Here is a 10,163-nt window from a genome sequence, read left to right as displayed (position 1 = left end):
CTAGGCCCAGGGGATCTGATTCTTTCTTCTGGCCTCGTAGAGTACCCTCATACATGTGTGCACATGCTCACCACTATACATAAGTAAAAACTTAAAAAAAAAAAAAAAACTCAAAGAAGGAAGGACTTGTTGGTTTATGGTGTCAGAGATTTCATCATAATCTCATGGCTCTGTCTCGAGGCCCATCATGAGCAAGTGTGGTGAAGGGCAGGTACAACAGAGCTGCTTACCTCCTGGCAATCAGGAAGAGGAAAGAGCAAGGACCAAGATACATTTCTCAGAGGCGCATCACTAATGACCTACGTCTTCCTGGATTCTACCATGTGCTGAGTGCCGTCATCTTATAAATCCACGAAGACACCAGAACCAATGTGACTTATAGAAAAAAAAGAGTTTATTTGGAGCTCACAGTTTCAGAGAATTGGATTCTATATATCCATCATGGAGGAGAGCATGGCAGCAGGTAGGCAGGCATGGTGCTGGAAGTACCTGGAACCTCATGACTTGAGACATAATTATCAGAGAGAGAGAGAGAGAGAGAGAGAGAGAGAGAGAGAGAGAGAGAGAGAGAGAGAGAGAGAAACTGTCTGGGAATGGTGTGGGATATTGAAATGTTAAAGCCCACCTTCAGGGCCATATTCCTCAATCCTTCCCAAACAGGTCCACCAACTGGGGACTAAGCATTCAACTATGTTAGCCCGTGGGGGCCATTCGCATTCAAATCACCACAGAATCAATCCATCGTTAATGTCTAAGTCCCTAGGAATCTATCTCTTTCCCAAAGACTATCAACTCCAATGCAGCCTTTAACACAGTCATTGAGAAATATTTTTTCTTTCTTTTTTTTTTTTAAGATTTATTTATTTATTTTATGTGTATGAGTACACTGTAGCTGTACAGATGGCTGTGAGTCATCATGTGGCTGCTGGGAATTGAACTCAGGACGGCCTCAGTTGTGCCAGCATAATACACTGTAGCTGTCTTCAGATGCACCAGAAGAGGGTGTCAGATCTCATTATGGATGGTTGTGAGCCAACATGTGGTTGCTGGGATCTGAACTTGGGACCTTCGGAAGAGCAGTCAGTGCTCTTACCCGCTGAGCCACCTCGCCAGCCCCGAGAAATATTTCTTATTTAAGTAATATCCCTCATCTTCTGAAGGTGCTGAGTGAATGAAGCAAGAAGGAAGGATCCCTTTCAAGAGCCTAGCGTAGGCTTGGCACTTACGCACTCTTGGTTGCATCTCTTCCTTTGGAATAGTAAGAGACATTATTGACAAGGTCTCAATATATAGTCCAGGTTTGCCTGATAGTATATAGCCCAAGGGGCTTCAAACTCGCAGTGATCCTTTTGCCCCAGTATTCCATCTCCTGGGATTGTAGGGCCATCAGTTCGTAATTTTTACTAGATGAGTTGATTCGAGTAATTTTTTTTCTTGCTTTATTACTTTTGACTTTAATGCCAAGCAAGGGACAGATAACATTATTTTACTTTCCAAGAGAAAATTGCCAGTCTCAAATTTAAGAGTAAGCTTAAGTGTCCCCTCACCCCTCAATACCTGAGGCAGTTGGGAGAGCTGACACCCCCCCCCCCGGGGGGTGTCATGAGAGCAGGTGAGCTGTCCCTGCTCCTCTCTGGGTGCAGAATTTGGGAGACAGGCTCTATACCTCACCTGGGTAGCACAGTAGGGCTAGCCCTGTGTGAGGGGGCTTAAGTGAGCCAGCCTTATGGGGCAAGAGCTCAGGAAAGCTGGCCCTGGCACTTGTCGGCTGTGAGGTAGCCCGAGGTGGGGAGAAATGCCCTCAGCCTCCTCACTCCTCACCACCTGAGGCAGTTGGAAGAGCCGATTCCAGGCTATGAGAGTGGGCGAACAGACCCTGAACCTCCTGGGTGAACAGGCCCTGAACCTCGTCTGGGCAGCAGGGTAGAGCTGGCCTTGGTGGAGGGGGAGGGTAGAGCTGGCCTTGGTGGAGGGGGCACAGGGAGGCCAGGCCCAAGGGTAAAAGCAGTGGAGAGCTGGCCCTGCCACTCATCTAGCATAAGATAGCATAGGTGTGTGCACATGTGGTTGGGTGACATCTTTCCCCTCTCTCCTGCAGTAACCAGGAGAGCCAGTCCTGGGGTCATGAGAACAGGAGAGCTAGCCCTGGCCCCTGCACCTCATCTGGGCAACACAGTGGAGCTGACAACACAGGGGAGTCAGCCCTGAGGATGTGAGAGCAGGAGAGTTGGTCCAGACCCTCACAGGATACAGCACTTGGGAGGGTGGGCCCGGAAGCTTGCCTGGGCAGCACAGTGGAGCTGGTGCTAGAGGTATGGGTGAGGGTGAGCCAGCTCAGAGGGCATGAAAGCAGGAGAGCTGACCCTGCCTCCAAAGATGGTAGCATTGAGTGGCCTAGCCAGAACAGTGCTGGAGAGCTTGCCCTGGTGGTGCGGATAAGGGAGAGGCAGTGTGCTGACCAGGTTGGCTGTCACTCAGGCTCAGATCCAGGGCTCTGAGCTGGCTCACCCCAAAATCTATGCTCTCTGCTAATGGTTGGGGTGCAATAAAGTTGATCCAGGGGCACAGGATCTCTACAACACAGGGCAGCACCCGAATAACTGGGAGAAGTCATGGTGAGGATACAGTATTGATGGTTCCACAGAAACCAGAGATCTTGGGCCAGCCTGATGACTCCATGGCAATGAACATTTGCAAAGGAAGATGTGTGGACAGAGGGCTGCACTGTAGGACACACTGTGACACACTACACCGTCCACGATGGGATGTTTCTTTGCCTGTTTGTTTGGTGTGTGTGTGTGTGTGTGTGTGTGTGTGTGTGTGTGTGTATTTTATGGGGGCAGAAAGCTTGCAAGAGTGAAAGGACAGGGAGATGCGTGGGACTAGGGTGCATATAAAAAGTTTTTTTAAAAAGTAAACTTGAGTACACCAAAGTCTTAAACATTTTTTTAAGTTTACAAATTTTATTTATAATTTTCTTACATTTACTCATTTTTATTTTAAGTTGAATGCTTGGCAATCTTTGGTTTAGGTGTGCTCTTGTCTGACTGGTCTTTCTGGCAGATGTTCTGTCTAGTGTATTGAGATGAGGATGAGGAAGTAGAAGCAGAATAATTTGTCAGTTTGTAGTAACCAAGTAAGAAGTAAAAGTGATTTACACTCAGACAGTAGTAGAGTTTTGACATAATTCTGGAAGTGTTTGGAAGGGCAACATATCATGATTTGTTGATGAACTGAAAGTAAAGTAATGTTTTACTTAGGGTTTTATTGCTATGAGGAGACACTATGACCATGGCAACTCTTATAAAGGAAAACATTCTTTTTCCTTTTTTTTTTTTTTCCTTTTTTTTTTTTTTCGAGACAGGGTTTCTCTATATAGCCCTGGCTGTCCTGGAACTCACTCTGTAGACCAGGCTGGCCTTGAACTCAGAAATCCACCTGCCTCTGCCTAAATGAAAACATTTAACTGAGGCTGGCTTACAGTTTCAGAGGTTTGGTCTACTGTCATCATGGTGGAAAGCATGACAGCGTGCAGGCTGACATGGGCTGGAGAAGGAGTTGAGAGGTCTACATCCAGATCCACAGACAGGAGAAGGAGACTGTGACTGACACTGGGCACAGCTTGAGCATATTTGAGACCTCAAAGCCTACCCTAACAATGACATTTTCTCCAACAAGGCCACACCTACTCCAACAAGGCTACATCTAATAGTGGCCAAGCAGTCACACACATGAATGTATGGGATCATTCCTATTCAAACCACTGTAGGTGAGAAACTGAAGACCTTATCGGCCTTATGGATAACTAAGAGTTTCAGCCTAAAACCCTGAAGGTTAGCTTCTACATTTCAAGAACAATAGAAACCTTGAAAAGAACGTACAAAGAGAGTAACGAACTTTAAAAGTGAAGTCTTCGGGGCTGGAGAATGGCCCAGTGGTTAAGAGCACTGACTGTTCTTCCAGAGGTCCTGAGTTCAATTCCCAGCAACCACGTGGTGGCTCACAACCTGTAATAGAATCCTATGCCCTCTTCTGGTGTGTCTGAAGGCAGCTACACTGTACTCATATAAATAAAATAAATAGATCTGTTTAAAAAAAAATAACAGTGTAGTCTTGGGGACTGGAGAGATCACTAAGCAGTTAAGATCACTTACTGCTGTCCAAGGGGACGCGGGTTTGACTCCAATACCTACAAGGCAGCTCACAACTTTCTGTAACTCCAGTCTCAGGGACTGGACATCCTCTTCTGACCTCTACAGACAATGTATGCATGTCATGGATGAATATATACTCTACAGCTATGTTGTCTGTGCCCTGGACTACTCACAGCCTGTCCCTACCTGTCCTTGGGGCTTGGAGGTGATGTGAGTCAACTACAAAGACTCCGGGAGCAGGTGAGGAAACACCATAGCAAGCTCATCTGAGCACTGCTCCACGCTCCTTTAATACTCTCCACCTGAGCCCCATTGGTCCCAAGAAAGCTTCTCCTCTCAACAGCAGTTCCCGATTGGCTGGCATTGTCTGCACCAGCAGTCCCTGGTCTCTCAGGAAGTCTTCAATTAGATCCTTCTGCAGGAGATGCTTTTGCAGCTGCACAGGCCCCTTGTCATACAGGCAGCTCTGTCCTTCCTCTTGCACAAGCAGGCAGGCACACACACACACACACACACACACACACACACACACACACACACCCCAAACAAAATTTTAAAGAGAAAAAGAAAAACAGGACAATGGCTAAAGCACCCTTCTCAGATGCTAGGATGAACCAATGCCTATGGAACTGATCAGGGAAAGGAGAGAGGGAAAATACAGGAGATCAACCATGAGGAGTTGTTTTCAGCCAGGAATCACTCAATAGATCTTTCCAACCTCTCAGTCATGATGACGGCAATGCCTCCTGTCTTCTTTGCTTGTCTACTTTGTCTTTCAGGGACAAGACACCAGTTTATCTTTCCAGGAAGGCATGTCCTGCCTGGTTCAGCCCATAAATGCAGAGATCCCTTTCATCTGAACATTGCCTTTTTAATTAAAGAACAATTGGTACACAAACCCTGAAATCATTGTCCTCAGAATATCAGGAAGGACCTGCAGGAGACCCAGATGAGTTCACTGACTTTGACTTTCCCTTCCTGGAAGCAGGGAGGGAGGAGGGACTGGGAGGCTGCAGGCTGCTCCCTTCTGTATTTTCCAGGCATTTGGTTGTAACGCTGTTCTAATTGTCTCATAGTCTCAGCAGGGCTGGAGATTAGACAGTGTGGGAGGTTTACAGAAGGGTGCGGGGACTCTGCATGTGAGCACATGAGTAACCTGCTGTTCACACTAGGGTGACCGGGTTCTTAAGGACGGGCATTTTCTTATTACTTATTTGAATCCCAGGCTCTGTTAATAGGCCCAAGAAATATATATGTTAGTTCCCTAACCAAAAAAGAAAAAAAAATACTAACTAAATTATAATGAAGATAAAGGTCTATATTGAAATTGCTTATGTATATCCCACTCTAGCTTCCTTTAATAGGATCTTGCATGCCCTAGAGATTAAGCAATCTTGGGGTTTAGGAAGGATGCTCCCTTCCCTCTGTATTTCTCACATTTATAGTTTTAATAGTATCTTTTAGAACTACGTTCATTTGTTATTTAGTGTGTGCGTGTGTGTCTGTGTGTGTGTGTGTGTTTGCCACAACACACTTGTGGAGGTCAGAGGACAACTTGTAGGAGTCAGTTCTTTCCTTCCACTATGTGGGATCCAGTGATCAAGCTCTGGTTGTCAACCTTTACCCGTTTAGCGCTATTTCACTGCTCCATTAATTGGACCGTGATCATTACTGTTTTGTTTTTAGGCATGGTTTCCTGTGTCAGGGAATAAGGACTGGGGCTATTCGTGACGTGCACTCGAGGCCTTTCCTCCTTTCTCAGCTGTGTTACATTTGAGCAAATCCATTCCATTCATTGAGTACAGTAACCTCATGTGGCCACATGCCTACAAATATTTAGAATTTACTGTTATAAAAGTTTAGAACTCTGAGCACGTTTGTTTCCACAACCAGATACTGTATGTGTTGTCATTCGTCATATGGCTCCAGAAAGGTCATACCAGGCCAGGAAGATGTGCAGGTCGAGCTGTCGCCTATGTGATGTCACTGGTTTCAGAGGTCCTGATACCAACAGTATGTACCCCGTTTGAAGGTTGGAGTTGTGAAGACCAACTCTGTGTGTGTGTGTGTCTGTGGTATGTGTGCATGCATGACCATAAACATACATAAATCCCAATGAAATTGGTGCGTAATTAGGATTTGAGCTAAGATTAATGATCTACTTGTCTCATAAAAGGGGCAATTATGTTTTGGAGTTTGAGATACTGGGGAAAGACCACAGATCCAATCCAGATTATAATTAGTGACATTTATTAAAGTTGCTAAAAGGACAGCAATCTCTAAGCCAAACTTGAAATTGTCTCAAGATGGGGTTAAAGGGAGGATTTTTAAAAAGGTAATAACCGCAAGAAGACCTTGAGTGTCTGCATAAGCAAGCCAAGAGCAGTTCTGCTCTGCCAAGACTAGGTAGTAGTCAAGGCAACCTCTAAGCATTCCTTGAATGTCTGCATAAGCGGGTTACAGAAGCCAAAAACACAGTTAGTCATATGGTAACAAAGCAGATGGTCACAGCATTACACTTCTGGTTTTGGGGGTGGTGATGTCACTGAGTCAGGGATACTGAGAACTTGTCTTCCAGGGCCTGGAGGCAGAGACAAATGGCAAGAGGGTATCAAGATGGATGTCTAGCATAAAATGGAGTATCTTTAGCCATCAAAGTCATATGTCTATAATCCCAGCACTTGGGAAGAGGCAGGATGATCAGGAACCAAGGTCATTCTTGTCTACCTAGTGAGTTTGAGGCCAGCCTGGGCTACATAAAAACCAGGAAAACCACCCACAAAGAACGCAATCATGTTGGATTATGGTTTATGCTAATAATAATAATTTTAACCTAATTAACTCTTAAAGACTCTGTTTTCAGATATAGCCACACTGCTAGGTAATAGGTCTTAGAACTTCAACACATGCTTTTTTTTTTTTTTTTTTTTTTTTTTTTTTTTTTTTTTTTTTTTATGAGTGCAACCTAGCCCATAACACACTCCTAAAGTAGGATAAACAAAAGGGAAAATTAGAAATTATCAGTGCTTAAACATTTAGAGGAAGGGCTTTGCAGAGCTAAGACTTATACATATGAGAAAAATTAGAATTCATTTGAGTGCTTGTATCCCTGGGTCCACAATCCTAAACCACAGAGCTTAGGGAGAAAGCCAAGACACAAACTCCCTGCCTTGCAAGCATGTAGATCTGAGTTTGATCCACAGAACTCACATTGAAAAAAAAAAAGAAAAAGAAAAGCCAGATGAAGTGGTATATATTTGTAATCTCAACTCTAGAGAGGTGGAGTCAGAAGGAACCTTGGGACTTGTTGGCCAGTCAGCCAAGCCTACTTGGTGAATTCTAGGCCCTGTGTCAAAAGAGTAACAAAATGTGGACCATACCTAAGGTTTCTAATATAGAGTAGGGTATACTACATATGTTTTTTTTTTTCTTTAGCTGTCCTCCAACCCAAACAAAAAGCAAAGGAGACCATAAAACAGGCACTCAGAACTGAATTAAACCAGTCTTGCAGATCTTAGCAACAAAAGACAGTGCACTCAAAACTACAAGAAAACAAATGAGTTGAATCCTTCAGTTGACTCAACGAAGAAATTTTGAGGCTATGGCTCAGTGAGGAGAACCTGATTCTTCCTATCATGTTGCAGAGACAAAATCAAGAAGTATCTGGGGGATCTGATTATGGATGCTAGGGATTAGGTGACAGATCCTAGAAAAGAAGGAGCTGTCCTAGGGAGTCCTTGAGCTGCAGACAAGGTGTCTCTAGAATGCTCAGGGAAACACCAGCCAGCATAGACAAGTGATGTCAGCCTAGGAAGATGGCCAAGAAAAGATTGGAGGGAAGAGTATGGGACATCTGCACAGGGCCAGATAAGAGCTTTCCCATCAGCCAGACTAAGAAGCTCAGGACTCATAGAACATTAAGGACAATACTGAGAAGGACTTTGTTTTGGCAATGGTAAACAATAAGTTTCCCATTGAAGCCTAGACTAATCATGGCTTTCACCATTTCTAATAATTTAATAAGCAAGAACAACAACAACAATAAAAAAGCAAAACCAAGAAGGAGCTAACACTTTTCAAGTACTTTAACTGTATCCAAGAGAGACCTCAAGAATAAAATGACCGATATGAGAAAAGTCAATCAATTGACCCAGAGAAAGAATGAATAACAAAACAGCTTCTGTCTGCAGCAGAGGAAAGGACGACAGAGAGGTGTAAGTGCGTTGCATGTGCTGAACAACTTCCTGAGAAACATAAGCACCTGCGCCAGTTTTCTTTTTGTGGGGTGGAGAGATAGGATTGCCTTACGTAGCTCAGGCTATCCTCAACTCACAGTCTCCTTGACTCTGCTTCCTGAGTGATGAGAATACAGATGTGAGCTATCACACTCAGCAAAGATACTTTTTAAGAAGTAACTTACTGGGGCTGGTGAGATAGCTCAGCGGTTAAGAGCACTGACTGCTCTTCCGAAGATCCTGAGTTCAAATCCCAGCAACCACATGGTGGCTCACAACCATTGGTAAGGAGATCTGACTCCTTCTTCTGGAGTGTCTGAAGACAGCTACAGTGTACTTACATGTAATAAATAAATTTTTTTTTAAAAAAGAAGTAACTTACTTACTCTTTCATACTTTCATACATATACAATGTACTTTTATCACATCCTTCCCCATCCAGGGATCATCTCATGTCCTCCCAAACCCTCAGAAATGATAATATCGCTAGGCAGTGGTGGCGCATGCCCTTAATCCCAGCACTTGGGAGGCAGAGGCAGGTAGATTTCTGAGTTCAAGGCCATCCTGGTCTACAGAGTGAGTTGCAGGACAGCCTGGACAATACCCTGTCTCAAAAAGCCAAAAGCCAAAAGCCAAAAAAAGAAGAAATGATAATATCATAATATTCAATTGATTTTCATCTGTGTATGTGTAATATATATATATATATATATATATATATATATATATATATATATATATATATATTTGTGTTTGTGTGTAGCTATATTCACCTGTATGTGAGCACACAAGGCCCGAGATTGATGTCAGGTGTCTGCCTTTACACTTGCAAACTTATTATTATTATTGTTATTATTATTATTATTATTATTACTATTATTATTACTATTACTATTTTTATTATTTAAAGATTTATCTATTTTATTTTATATATTTGAGTGCTCAGCTATCTGCATGTATGCCTACATGCCAGATGAGGACATCAGATCACTTTATACATGGTTGTGAACTACCATATAGTTGCTGGGAATTGAACTCACTGGAAGAGCAGCCAGTGCTCTTAACCACTGAACCATCTCTTCAGCCCATAATCTTATTTTTTTGAGACATTTCACTAAATCTGGAACTAACTGTTTCAGACAGTTGGATGAGTGAGGCTGGGGATTCACCTGTCTCCACCCTTGAGTCCCAGGCTTAGAGGTACCATGACTGGCTTTTAGGTACGTTCTGAATTTCTGAACTCACATCTCTGCTTGTAAAGCAAGCACTTTATGCATGGAGTCATCTCCCAAGTCCCAAGTTTGATTTTCAATAACCAGAAATGTGAGACTATCCACATATCCACAGACAAGAATACCGAAAACTGACTGTCATAATCATATAATGAAATATTGCTCAGCAATAAAATAAAAGGTGTTGCCTATGGATATATATGCAATAACATTAGTAAGCCTCAAAGTAATTGTGTTGAGAGAAAAAACCAAACAAACAGAAAAACAGAGGAAAGAAATTTACCAACAGTGATGGAGAGGAACTAAATGGTTGCCTAAAGACCAAAGTGGACTAGGTTCCCACGTTTACCCAGGATCCTCCTCTGGATGAAATTAACTCATTATCTTGAGTTTTGAGTTTGGTTTCATGAAGGTACCTGTTTGTCAAAAGGTATGAAATTGTCTTCTTTAAAAGATATCGCCGGGCGGTGGTGGCGTAGCCGGGCGGTGGTGGCGCATGCCTTTAATCCCAGCACTTGGGAGGCAGAGGCAGGCGGATTTCT

General features: G+C 43.5%; 1 long non-coding RNA gene across 1 annotated transcript in view; it reads left to right on the top strand.

Annotated features, from left to right (window-relative positions):
- Window positions 1-213: 213 nt before the first annotated feature.
- The window catches only part of LOC116086433, a 43,854-nt gene continuing 33,904 nt past the window's right edge, over window positions 214-10,163 (top strand). The window contains exon 1 of the long non-coding RNA XR_004116924.1: window positions 214-463. This is a non-coding gene — a long non-coding RNA (uncharacterized LOC116086433). The remainder of the gene's footprint in view (window positions 464-10,163) is intronic.

Source organism: Mastomys coucha, unplaced genomic scaffold (assembly GCF_008632895.1).
Source record: "Mastomys coucha isolate ucsf_1 unplaced genomic scaffold, UCSF_Mcou_1 pScaffold12, whole genome shotgun sequence".
NCBI classification, from domain to species: Eukaryota; Metazoa; Chordata; class Mammalia; order Rodentia; family Muridae; genus Mastomys; species Mastomys coucha.
The sequence above is the reverse complement of the archived record's forward strand: the minus strand, read 5'-3'. Positions and strand labels throughout refer to the sequence as shown.